This window comes from Amphibalanus amphitrite, unplaced genomic scaffold, assembly GCF_019059575.1.
Source record: "Amphibalanus amphitrite isolate SeventyFive unplaced genomic scaffold, NRLGWU_Aamphi_draft 000334F_arrow, whole genome shotgun sequence".
Classification (NCBI taxonomy): Eukaryota; Metazoa; Arthropoda; class Thecostraca; order Balanomorpha; family Balanidae; genus Amphibalanus; species Amphibalanus amphitrite.
Window position 1 is genome coordinate 54,666 of NW_024881829.1, and position 12,576 is coordinate 67,241.

Below are 12,576 nucleotides of genomic sequence, written 5' to 3' on the forward strand. Positions count from 1 at the left end.
GTCCGACGCGCCTGCGGGCGCGTCCACGTGACGTGCGGCAAAGAAGAAGAAGGTCAGTGGTGTACTGGTGTCTGACATAGACCAGCGGACAGGGGGGAGGGGAGAGGAAGAGGAGTCTGGTGGCGCAGTAGGACCGTTCCGCGCTTGAAAGTGGACACATCTGAGGACCGTTCCGAGCGCGCTGACACTGCCTCTAGAACCGTTCTGCGAGCAGTCAGACATGCAGACCGGATTGATATTTTGAAACTTTGACATAATCAACTTTAATTAATTCGACACAGGTAGCCTAACCGCATGTGTTTTTTATATCGCGGACAAAAAAGTGGGGATTGTTTGGGTTAAGCAGGGAGTCACCGATGTTAGATCCCTCTCTGGGTCCTTTCATAGGTCACGGTCCTGACCCGAGATAGCTGAGCTGTGTCGCAGCCCTGACCTCAGACAGCTGAGCTGTGCACGCAGTCGGCTTGGCCGTCAGTCGCCACATACGCTGACGCCAGTGTCCAAACAGATCCAAACAATATCCGGCCCTGTATAGCAGGATAAGCCATCAGAGGCGGGAGTGATCAATGGAGGGACGCGAAACACTAACGCCAAGGGGATGACAACTGCTGAGGAATAAAGAAACTACATGCAGGTACACTGGGAACACGTCATGCTGGAGTTGACGTGTTCCCAGCCCGTCCTGTACCATGCAGCCCGTCCCGGTGATCACTCCCGCCTCTGATGGCTTATCCTGCTATACAGGGCCGGATATTGTTTGGAGCTGTTTGGACACTGGCGTCAGCGGCTGTGGCGACTGACGGCCGAGCCGACGGCGTGCACAGCTCAGCTGTCTGAGGTCAGGGCTGCGACACAGCTCAGCTATCTCGGATCAGGACCGTGACCTCCTATGAAAGGACCCAGAGAGGGATCTAACATCGGTGACTCCCTGCTTAACCCTAACAATCCCTATTTTTTCTCCGCGCTATAAAAAACACATGCGCGCTATAAAAAACACATCCCTACCAACCAGTCCCAAACAGTGTACCAAATTTGAGCGCAATCGGCGTGGCAGTTCGGGGTTCAAGATATATGAGCAACCCAAAATCGCTACTGCAGCAGAATAACGAACACTCTTGGCCCTTCACGTCGCACGTGTCACGACGCTCACCATGATACATCAGTTGTAGTCAATAACTCACCAAGATACATCAGTTGTAGTCAATAACGAGATGGAAGGGATAGGATTACGCAACAAAGAGTAACGCAGGTCAATCAGCCCAGCGCGGCGGTTGCTGACTTACAAGCCTACTAAAAACGTTACAGGAATACGCTTCGCTAGCTCAATCGTAATAGAGTACAATCATTACATATATGCAATTGCTACTATTTCCTGGTTTTCTTTATAGGCCAAGGCTTGGTAACTGGTAACTCTGCTGCCCTGTAATGGGTCCGGCCCGCTGTGGCGAGTGAAGACACTCGCCCTGACTGACTGGACCACAAGCCGAGACGCTGCTGACTCTGGTGGTGAATGGTGAGCGGAAGAGGAGAAAGTTTACGCCAAAGCTGAAGCAACTCTACATTGCTGTACAGCTATTACGCTTTTCACCTGGTGGCCAGTAGAGGAACTAACTGTTACTACAACTGACCGTCAGAAGCACCCAACACACACCGTGCCGCTCCCAGTAACGTACCAGGATGTAGACCCCAGTCGGGCAGCGCTCCGGCGTCCGGCGGCCGCAGCTGGTCCAGCAGTGACAGCAGCCGGCCGGCGCTGGCCTCCGGCGCCGTCAGACAGGCGTTCACGGCCACCACCTTGACGGACAGACGTCACACGGTCAGCAGAGAGCCGACACTCGGTCAGCGGACAGTGGCATTTGGTCACCGGATAGCAGAGCATCGCCGCAGCACACAGACCAGACAGGACTGTGCCGACAACGCAACCCCGTTGGAGTAACATGACCCTAATAAATGCACCGAAAATGCTCTGGTCTATCTCCATTTACATATATAAAAATCAAAATGTCCGTATGTATGTATGTATGTAACGCGTCAGTCACGCTTGGCGGGCTATTGCTCCGGAACGGTGCGGGCTACGGGGGTGAAATTTTGGACTTAAGTCGGACGCGTGCATCTGTTTGTTGTATTAAATTTTGGTGGGGGTGGGTTTGATGGTTTGCACGTGGCGGGCGCATCTTTGCGGGATTTTGGGCCGCGGCCGGTTTCGAGCAGACGGCACGCGCCTTAGGCTCAGTTTCTTCGCTGCAAAACTGAGTGAAATCAGAGCCGGAAGGTCACTGACCTTTGGCAATGAATACCGGAACAGGGCACCGCCGGCCAGGAGGAGACGCCAGATTTATTCTGGCCATAACTCGGCCGCTACTGGGCCGATTTTAATGAAAATTGATTCATTACGCTGCGCGTAATGCTGTCCCTCTAGTCACTTATATAAAAATCAAAATGTCCGTATGTATGTAACGCGTCAGTCACGCTTGGCGGGCTGTTGCGAGGCGACGGTGCGGGCTACGGGGGTGAAATTTTCGACACAAGTCGGACGCGTGCATCTGTTTGTCGTATTAAATTTTGGTGGGGGTGCGCTCGCCGGTTTGCACGTGGCGGGCGCATCTTTGCAGCATTTTGGGCCGCGGCCGGCGCCGAGCAGACGGCACGCGCCTTAGGCTCAGTTTCGTCGCTGCAAAACTGGGTGAAATCAGAGCCGGAAGGTCACTGACCTTTGGCAATGAATACCGGAACAGAGCACCGCCGGCCAGGAGGAGACGCCAAATTTATTCTGGCAATAACTCGGCCGCTACTGGGTCGATTTTAATGAAAATTGATTTATTACGCTGCGCGTAATGCTGTCCCTCTAGTCACTTATATAAAAATCAAAACGTCTGTACGTATGTATGTATGTATGTATGTATGTAACGCGTCAGTCACGCTTGGCGGGCTATTGCTCCGGAACGGTGCGGGCTACGGCGGTGAAATTTTCGACGTAAGTCGGACGCGTGCATCTGTTTGTCGTATTAAATTTTGGTGGGGGTGCGCTCGCCGGTTTGCACGTGGCGGGCGCATCTTTGCGGGATTTTGGGCCGCGGCGGTCGCCGATCAGAGAGCACGCGCATTATCCTCAGTTTCTTCGCTTGCGAAACTGAGCGAAATCAGAGCCGGAAGGTCACTGACCTTTGACAATGAATACCGGAACAGAGCACCGCCGGCCAGGAGGAGACGCCAAATTTATTCTGGCAATAACTCGGCCGCTACTGGGCCGATTGCAATGAAGCTTGGTTTATTACGCTGCGCGTAATGCTGTCCCTCTAGTTTACATATATAAAAATCAAAATGTCTGTATATATGAAACGCGTCAGTCACGCTTGGCGGGCTATTGCTCCGGAACGGTGCGGGCTAGGGGGCTGAAACTTTGGCGCCGAGTCGGACGCGTGCATCTGTTTGTCGTATTAAATTTTGGTGGGGGTGCGCTCGCCGGTTTGCACGTGGCGGGCGCATCTTTGCGGAATTTTGGCCGCGGCCGGCGCCGAGCGGAGAGCACGTGCCGTAGGCTCAGTTTCTTCGCTTGCAAAACTGAGCGAAACCAGAGCCGGAAGGTCACTGACCTTTGGCAATGAATACCGGAACAGAGCACCGCCGGCCAAGAGGAGAAGCCAAATTTATTCTGGCCATAACTCGGCCGCTACTGGGCCGATTTTATTGAAACTTGATTTATTACGCTGCGCGTTATGCTGTCCCTCTAGTTAACATATAAAAATCAAAATGTCTGTACGTATGTATGTATGTATGTAACGCGTCAGTCACGCTTGGCGGGCTATTGCTCCGGAACGGTGCGGGCTACGGGGGTGGAATTTTCGACGTAAGTCGGACGCGTGCATCTGTTTGTCGTATTAAATTTTGGTGGGGGTGGGTTCGGTGGTTTGCACGTGGCGGGCGCATATTTGCCGCATTTTGGGCCGCGGCCGGCGCCGAGCAGACGGCACGTGCCGTAGGCTCAGTTTCTTCGCTTTCAAAACTGAGCAAAATCAGAGCCGGAAGGTCACTGACCTTTGGCAATGAATACCGGGACAGAGCACCGCCGGCCAGGAGGAGTCGCCAAATTTATTCTAGCAATAACTCGGCCGCTACTGGGCCGATTTTATTGAAAATTGATTTATTACGCTGCGCGTAATGCTGTCCCTCTTTACGCTGCGCGTAATGCTGTCCCTCTAGTTTACATATATAAAAATCAAAACGTCCGTATGTATGTATGTATGTATGTATGTATGTATGTATGTGACGCGTCAGTCACGCTTGGCGGGCTAATGCTCTGGAACGGTGCGGGCTACGGGGGTGAAATTTTCGACGTAAGTCGGACGCGTGCATCTGTTTGTTGTATTAAATTTTGGAGGGGGTGCGTGCAGCGGTGTGCACGTGGCGGGCGCATCTTTGCAGCATTTTGGGCCGCGGCCGCGCCGATCAGAGAGCACGCGCCTTAGGCTCAGTTTCTTCGCTTGCAAAACTGAGCGAAATCAGAGCCGGCAGGTCATTGACCTTTGGCAATGAATACCGGAACAGAGCACCGCCGGCCAGGAGACGCCAAATTTATTCTGGCCATAACTCGGCCGCTACTGGGCCGATTTTATTGAAACTTGATTTATTACGCTGCGCGTAATGCTGTCCCCCTTTACGCTGCGCGTAATGCTGTCCCTCTAGTTCTCTTATATAAAAATCAAAACGTCTGTACGTATGTATGTATGTATGTATGTAACGCGTCAGTCACGCTTGGCGGGCTATTGCTGTGGAACTGTGCGGGCTACGGGGGTGAAATTTTGGACTTAAGTCGGACGCGTGCATCTGTTTGTCGTAGTAAATTTTGGTGGGGGTGGGTTCGGTGGTTTGCACGTGGCGGGCGCATCTTTGCGGGATTTTGGGCCGCGGCTGGCGCCGAGCAGACGGCACGCGCCTTAGGCTCAGTTTCTTCGCTGCAAAACTGAGCGAAATCAGAGCCGGAAGGTCACTGACCTTTGGCAATGAACACCGGCGCAGGGCACCGCCGGCCAAGAGGAGACGCAACATTTATTCTGGCCATAATCACATATATAAAAATCAAAACGTCTGTACGTATGTATGTATGTATGTATGTATGTATGTAACGCGTCAGTCACGCTTGGCGGGCTATTGCCCCGGAACGGTGCGGGCTTCGGGGGTGGAATTTTGGGCGCAAGTCAGACGCGTGCATCTGTTTGTCGTATCAACTTTTCGAGGGGGTGGGTTCAGCGGTGTGCACGTGGCGGGCGTATCTTTGCAGCATTTTGGGCCGCGGCCGGCGCCGGGAAGACGGCACGCGCTTAGGCTCAGTTTCTTCGCTTTCAAAACTGAGCGAAATCAGAGCCGGAAGGTCACTGACCTTTGGCAACGAATACCGGAACAGAGCACCGCCGGCCAGGAGGAGACGCCAAATTTATTCTGGCAATAACTCGCCCGCTACTGGGCCGATTTTATTGAAAATTGATTTATTACGCTGCGCGTAATGCTGGACACCTAGTTTACATATATAAAAATCAAAATGTCTGTATGAAACGCGTCAGTCACGCTTGGCGGGCTATTGCTCCGGAACGTTGCGGGCTACGGGGGTGAAATTTTCGACACAAGTCGGACGCGTGCATCTGTTTGTCGTATCAAATTTTGGTGGGGGTGCGCTCGCCGGTTTGCACGTGGCGGGCGTATCTTTGCGGAATTTTGGCCGCGGCCGGCGCCGATCAGAGATCACGCGCATTAGCCTCAGTTTCTTCGCTTGCCAAAATGAGCGAAATCAGAGCCGGAAGGTCACTGACCTTTGGCAATGAATACCGGAACAGAGCACCGCCGGCCAGGAGGAGACGCCAAATTTATTCTTACAATAACTCGGTCGCTACTGGGCCGATTTTATTGAAGCTTGATTCAATACGCTGCGCGTAATGCTGTCCCTCTAGTTTACATATATAAAAATCAAAATGTCCGTATGTATGTATGTAACGCGTCAGTCACGCTTGGCGGGCTATTGCTCCGGAACGGTGCGGGCTACGGGGGTGAAATTTTCGACGCAAGTAGGACGCGTGCATCTGTTTGTCGCATTAAATTTTGGTGGGGGTGGGTTCGGTGGTTTGCACGTGGGGGGCGCATCTTTGCAGCATTTTGGGCCGCGGCCGGCGCCGAGCAGAGAGCACGCGCCTTAGGCTCAGATTGTTCGCTGCGAAAACTGAGCAAAATCAGAGCCGGAAGGTCACTGACCTTTGGCAATGAATACCGGAACAGAGCACCGCCGGCCAGGAGGAGACGCCAAATTTATTCTGGCCATAACTCGGCCGCAACTGGGCCGATTTTAATGAAACTTGATTTATTACGCTGCGCGTAATGCTGGACACCTAGTTATTTATAAAAATGAAAGAACAACTGAGATGAGGGAAAGGAGTGAGGCGTCTGTTAGGGTCCCCGTGCAATACGCCCGGTGCGGTGACTGACCTCTGCGCCGCAAGCTGGAGAGCTGGTTCACCCGGCTGACGACCTTCTGTACCTCCTCGGCGGAGAGCGGGTTGCCGTTGGTGGCCCGCCGCAGCCCGTCCCGGTAGCCGGCCGCCCCATCCGGCGACACGCCCTGGGGAGTCATAGCATAACACTCAGGCAGGTTCAGGTTTCAGTCCGACACACAGAACCGTCCGGCGACACGCCCTGGGGGCGACACATGGGCGCGCTCAGGGCTCAGGTACAGGTCTCGCGAGATTAAGCGGTAGGTTTTGCACTTTTACATTTCCGGTTATATCTCAGAAACTAGTCGATCTACGATGAAGCCATTTTACACGATCATGGCCGGCTTGTTACCCAACAAGTCGATCGCATCTTCAACACTTAAAAGCTTAAGACGACGAAGATATAGCCTGAAGTACACTAAATTTTCTAGGTGCAAAACCTACCGCTAAAACCCGCGAGACCTGTACCATGCACAAGGGCGCCGGGTGCAGTGTCTGTGTGTCCCTGACTGACCTGCAGTGGTGACGCTGTCACAGAAAGCACCTGTTCATTGCCCAATGGGTCCAGCCCAGTTCCGGCCGGCCGAGTGCCCGCACGTACGCAGCCAGTGTTACGGTCTGTGTTCGATCTATGTTACGGTCTGTGTTCAATCTATTTTACGCTCTGTGTAACGACCTGCGTTACGGTTTGTGTTACGGTCTGTGTTACATACCCTGTTCTGGGCGGTCTCCACCTTGACCCTCTTAGCGTCCCAGAGTCGGTACTGGTAGAGGTGCGCGTTCTCTGCCGAGACGTCCCGCAGGTGAACGAGCAGGTTCTGTAGGCCCACCAGCGTCTCAGCTGGCACCTGAGGTCAGGGGAGGGTAGGGGAGGTCAGTGGTGTACTGGTGTCTGACAATAGACCAGCGGACAGGGGGGAGGGGAGAGGGAGAGGAGTCTGGTGGCGCAGTAGGACCGTTCCGCGCTTGAAAGTGGACACATCTGAGGACCGTTCCGCGCGCGCTGACACTGCCTCTAGGACCGTTCTGCGAGCAGTCAGACATGCAGACCGGATTGATGTTTTGAAACTTTGACACAATAAACTTTAATTAATTCGACACAGGTAGCCTAACCGCATGTGTTTTTTATATCGCGGACAAAAAAGTGGGGATTGTTAGGGTTAAGCAGGGAGTCACCGATGTTAGATCCCTCTCTGGGTCCTTTCATAGGTCACGGTCCTGACCCGAGATAGCTGAGCTGTGTCGCAGCCCTGACCTCAGACAGCTGAGCTGTGCACGCCGTCGGCTCGGCCGTCAGTCGCCACAGCCGCTGACGCCAGTGTCCAAACAGCTCCAAACAATATCCGGCCCTGTATAGCAGGATAAGCCATCAGAGGCGGGAGTGATCAATGGAGGGACGCGAAACACTAACGCCAAGGGGATGACAACTGCTGAGGAATAAAGAAACTACATGCAGGTACACTGGGAACACGTCATGCTGGAGTTGACGTGTTCCCAGCCCGTCCTGTACCATGCAGCCTGTCCTGGTGATCACTCCCGCCTCTGATGGCTTATCCTGCTATACAGGGCCGGATATTGTTTGGAGCTGTTTGGACACTGGCGTCAGCGGCTGTGGCGACTGACGGCCGAGCCGACGGCGTGCACAGCTCAGCTGTCTGAGGTCAGGGCTGCGACACAGCTCAGCTATCTCGGGTCAGGACCGTGACCTCCTATGAAAGGACCCATAGAGGGATCTAACATCGGTGACTCCCTGCTTAACCCTAACAATCCCTATTTTTTTCTCCGCGCTATAAAAAAACACATGCGCGCTATATAAAAAAACACATCCCTACCAACTAGTCCCACACAGTGTACCAAATTTGAGCGCAATCGGCGTGGCAGTTCAAGGTTCAAGATATATGAGCAACCCAAAATCGCTACTGCAGCAGAATAACGAACACTCTTGGCCCTTCACGTCGCACGTGTCACGACGCTCACCATGATAATCAGTTGTAGTCAATAACTCACCAAGATACATCAGTTGTAGTCAATAACGAGATGGAAGGGATAGGATTACGCAACAAAGAGTAACGCAGGTCAATCAGCCCAGCGGTTGCTGACTTACAAGCCTATTAAAAACGTTACAGGAATACGCTTCGCTAGCTCAATCGTAATAGAGTACAATCATTACATATATGCAATTGCTACTATTTCTTGGTTTTCTTTATAGGCCAAGGCTTGGTAACTGATAACTCTGCTGCCCTGTAATGGGTCCGGCCCGCGGTGGCGAGTGAAGACACTCGCCCTGACTGACTGGACCACCAGCCGAGACGCTGCTGACTCTGGTGGTGAATGGTGAGCGGAAGAGGAGAAATTTTACGCCAAAGCTGAAGCAACTCTACATTGCTGTACAGCTATTACGCTTTTCACCTGGTGGCCAGTAGAGGAACTAACAGTTACTACAACTGACCGTCAGAAGCACCCAACACACACCGTGCCGCTCCCAGTAACGTACATACCAGGATGTAGACCCCAGTCGGGCAGCGCTCCGGCGTCCGGCGGCCGCAGCTGGTCCAGCAGTGACAGCAGCCGGCCGGCGCTGGCCTCCGGCGCCGTCAGACAGGCGTTCACGGCCACCACCCTGACGGAGAGACGTTACACGGTCAGCAGAGAGCCGACACTCGGTCAGCGGACAGTGGCATTGGGTCACCGGATAGCAGAGCATTGCCGCAGCACACAGACCAGACAGGACTGTGCCGACAACGCAAACCCGTTGGAGTAACATGACCCTAATAAATGCACTGAAAATGCTCTGGTCTATCTCAGCAGGGAGTCACCGATGTTAGATCCCTCTCTGGGTCCTTTCATAGGTCACGGTCCTGACCCGAGATAGCTGAGCTGTGTCGCAGCCCTGACCTCAGACAGCTGAGCTGTGCACGCCGTCGGCTCGGCCGTCAGTCGCCACAGCCGCTGACGCCAGTGTCCAAACAGCTCCAAACAATATCCGGCCCTGTATAGCAGGATAAGCCATCAGAGGCGGGAGTGATCAATGGAGGGACGCGAAACACTAACGCCAAGGGGATGACAACTGCTGAGGAATAAAGAAACTACATGCAGGTACACTGGGAACACGTCATGCTGGAGTTGACGTGTTCCTAGCCCGTCCTGTACCATGCAGCCCGTCCCGGTGATCACTCCCGCCTCTGATGGCCTATCCTGCTATACAGGGCCGGATATTGTTTGGAGCTGTTTGGACACTGGCGTCAGCGGCTGTGGCGACTGACGGCCGAGCCGACGGCGTGCACAGCTCAGCTGTCTGAGGTCAGGGCTGCGACACAGCTCAGCTATCTCGGGTCAGGACCGTGACCCCCTATGAAAAGACCCAGAGAGGGATCTAACATCGGTGACTCCCTGCTTAACCCTAACAATTCCTACTTTTTTCTCCGCGCTATAAAAAAACACATGCGCGCTATAAAAAAAAAACACATCCCTATCAACCAGTCCCAAACAGTGTACCAAATTTGAGCGCAATCGGCATGGCAGTTCAGGGTTCAAGATATATGAGCAACCCAAAATCGCTACTGCAGCAGAATAACGAACACTCTTGGCCCTTCACGTCGCACGTGTCACGACGCTCACCATGATACATCAGTTGTAGTCAATAACTCACAAAGATACATCAGTTGTAGTCATCGCGCACTCATTGGGCTTGATATGATGGCCCAAAGACAGCCGTTAGCACAGAGTACTACTGCGGTAATATTCTACCAGTGCGAAAACTGGATGCCGTGAACCAAATGGCCATGAACGGGTTTGTTTTGGAAACCAAATCTGTTGGAAGCCAAAGTTTTGCAATGTTCAGACATGGAGCTTCTCCACCCCAGATGTAAAAAAAAAAAACACAGCAAAAGTGGCGTAGGCAGAAATTTTTGTTTTGGGGGATAATAGCTTATGGCCTGGGAACACTTTGATGTCAAGTTTATCTTATATGATCGTATTATCCTCCGGCAAGAGGTCAAAGAAAACAGGACTACACCCATTTTCGGGAGACCCGTAAAACAACTGAGACCAGCAATGGCCAGCATTTTCCATCATTTTCGGCTGATCTTGTAACAAGCGTATCTATTGCATGTGCTATTTCACAGCCACCCTAGTTGACTATATAGGACGATAAAAAGAGGAAAGCGCAATCATGTTTGCCTTATTTTATACGCTAATTAACAATTAACATATACGCTAATTAACAATGTCCGGGTAATTATGGGACATAAAAGGAAATCTTCATCAAAGGGGAAGCTGGAGAATCATCAAGTTTTAAGGGTGATGGGTGGTAAGTACAGACAGACACAAAAGTCAGCAAAAAGTGGGGAAGGGGCAGACAACATTGCTACCCCACCTCCGAAAGTGGGGGCCATGCCCCCCCCTGCCCTGTTCTTATGCCTATGAAAGCAAAAAGTGGGGGAGGGGCAGTTAACATTGCTGGCCCCCCACCTCGAAGGTGGGGGTCATGACCTCCCCGGCCTTCCCGTATACTAAGGCTTGGCCTCGACAGGACAGGATCGTCGAGGTCCTGTCGTTACATCAGTGGGCAGAGCAATGGGCAGAGCTTCCAATGTATGACATCACAGCAGAATATTCTGCCCAAATTCTGCCGCAAAATGGCATGACGGATTCTTGAGGGTCATTATTCACCCCCTCTTCATCGTGTTCACGAGCAGTTCATGAGCGTTGGTGAGCTCTGCTGTTCGCTGTTTGTTCATCAAAAGTTGGCTGATAACGTCACTTGTTCGCTGAACACATTTCATTTCAATTTATTTCAATTTATTTGTGGATAATTTGTTTATATTTGTTTATTTGAAGTTTTTCATGATAAATGGTTGTATGCACTTTATAAGTTATTCAAATCGCTTGGTTGGATGGTTTGGGTTAAGCACCACATCCAGTGGACCAAGGCGCTAACCGGAACTCTCATGCTATTCCAAGCGGTCAGGTAGCAGCAATGCCACATGCATTCACATTGCCCGGGAATCGAACCCGGATGGCCAAATCTACATGTAGAGGCAAGCAACTTACCCCTAGACCGGAATGCTCCCCAGTCAAATAGCAAGATGCCATAAAGTACAAGGGACGCCGGTGAAAACAGGGCGCCGGAGGGCATATTACTCACGTGACATTTGGAACTTCTCCCCCTTTGCGGGCCTTTATGTGGGGTGCAGTTATTTTTTTACATCTTAGTTTTTGTTGCCGCGTTTTTAGACGTTTTTCGGCGCACTGTTGTTGAAATTATACAGGCCTATTTTACAGCTATTTTTGATTCACAAAACTGCTGCAATTTTAATAACTTTTTTTTGCATAGACATTTTGATGGAATTGGAATGCATTATAAGATGTTTATTCTTAAATTTTGAATGCCAATATAATAACAATGTGAATCGAGCCACGCTCGTAGCGAAATATTACGAATCAATGATAATAACAGTAACCGGCAGAAAATATGTAGTTACCGCGATTGTATAAGATAATACTATATATTCCGCGTGAAATTGACAGCAGATACCACAAGAATAATAGCCTATACAAATATTGAAATAACTGAAAGCTCATAATACCCGCTTAGCACTGCTAACGCTGACCATTTTCTTCGAACATTAAATGCTTACCATACCATAACATCTGAAGATAATGAACTTGAACCTCGAAAAGCGAGTTGTCCAGTTTCAGTCTCAGTTTGTGCGGTACTGGGATACATTCATTATCAGTGAATCAAATAAAAACTGTCCGGGGCATCATGCTGTGATTATATGAACCCGTTAATATGTATAAAATCTAGTTATTGGCCAAACATAACGGCCACGGACCGTAGGTTGACGACCCCGAAATTTAGCGAAATGAAGTACAAGTTCAAGCAGTTTCAATAATGCTGGTGCGTGGAGTTGAATAGTGATGTAAACGTGGCAACAGTCTACAAACACGATAACAACAGAGCCATGCTCGTTCTTGCTCATGAAACAGTGCATCCCCATTAAATGAAAAGTCTGAACGAATGCATTCAGGTTCCTACCTCTGAATCACCTTATATTGAGATCCGTTTCTTAACAAGAACACAAACGCAGCCCATCAA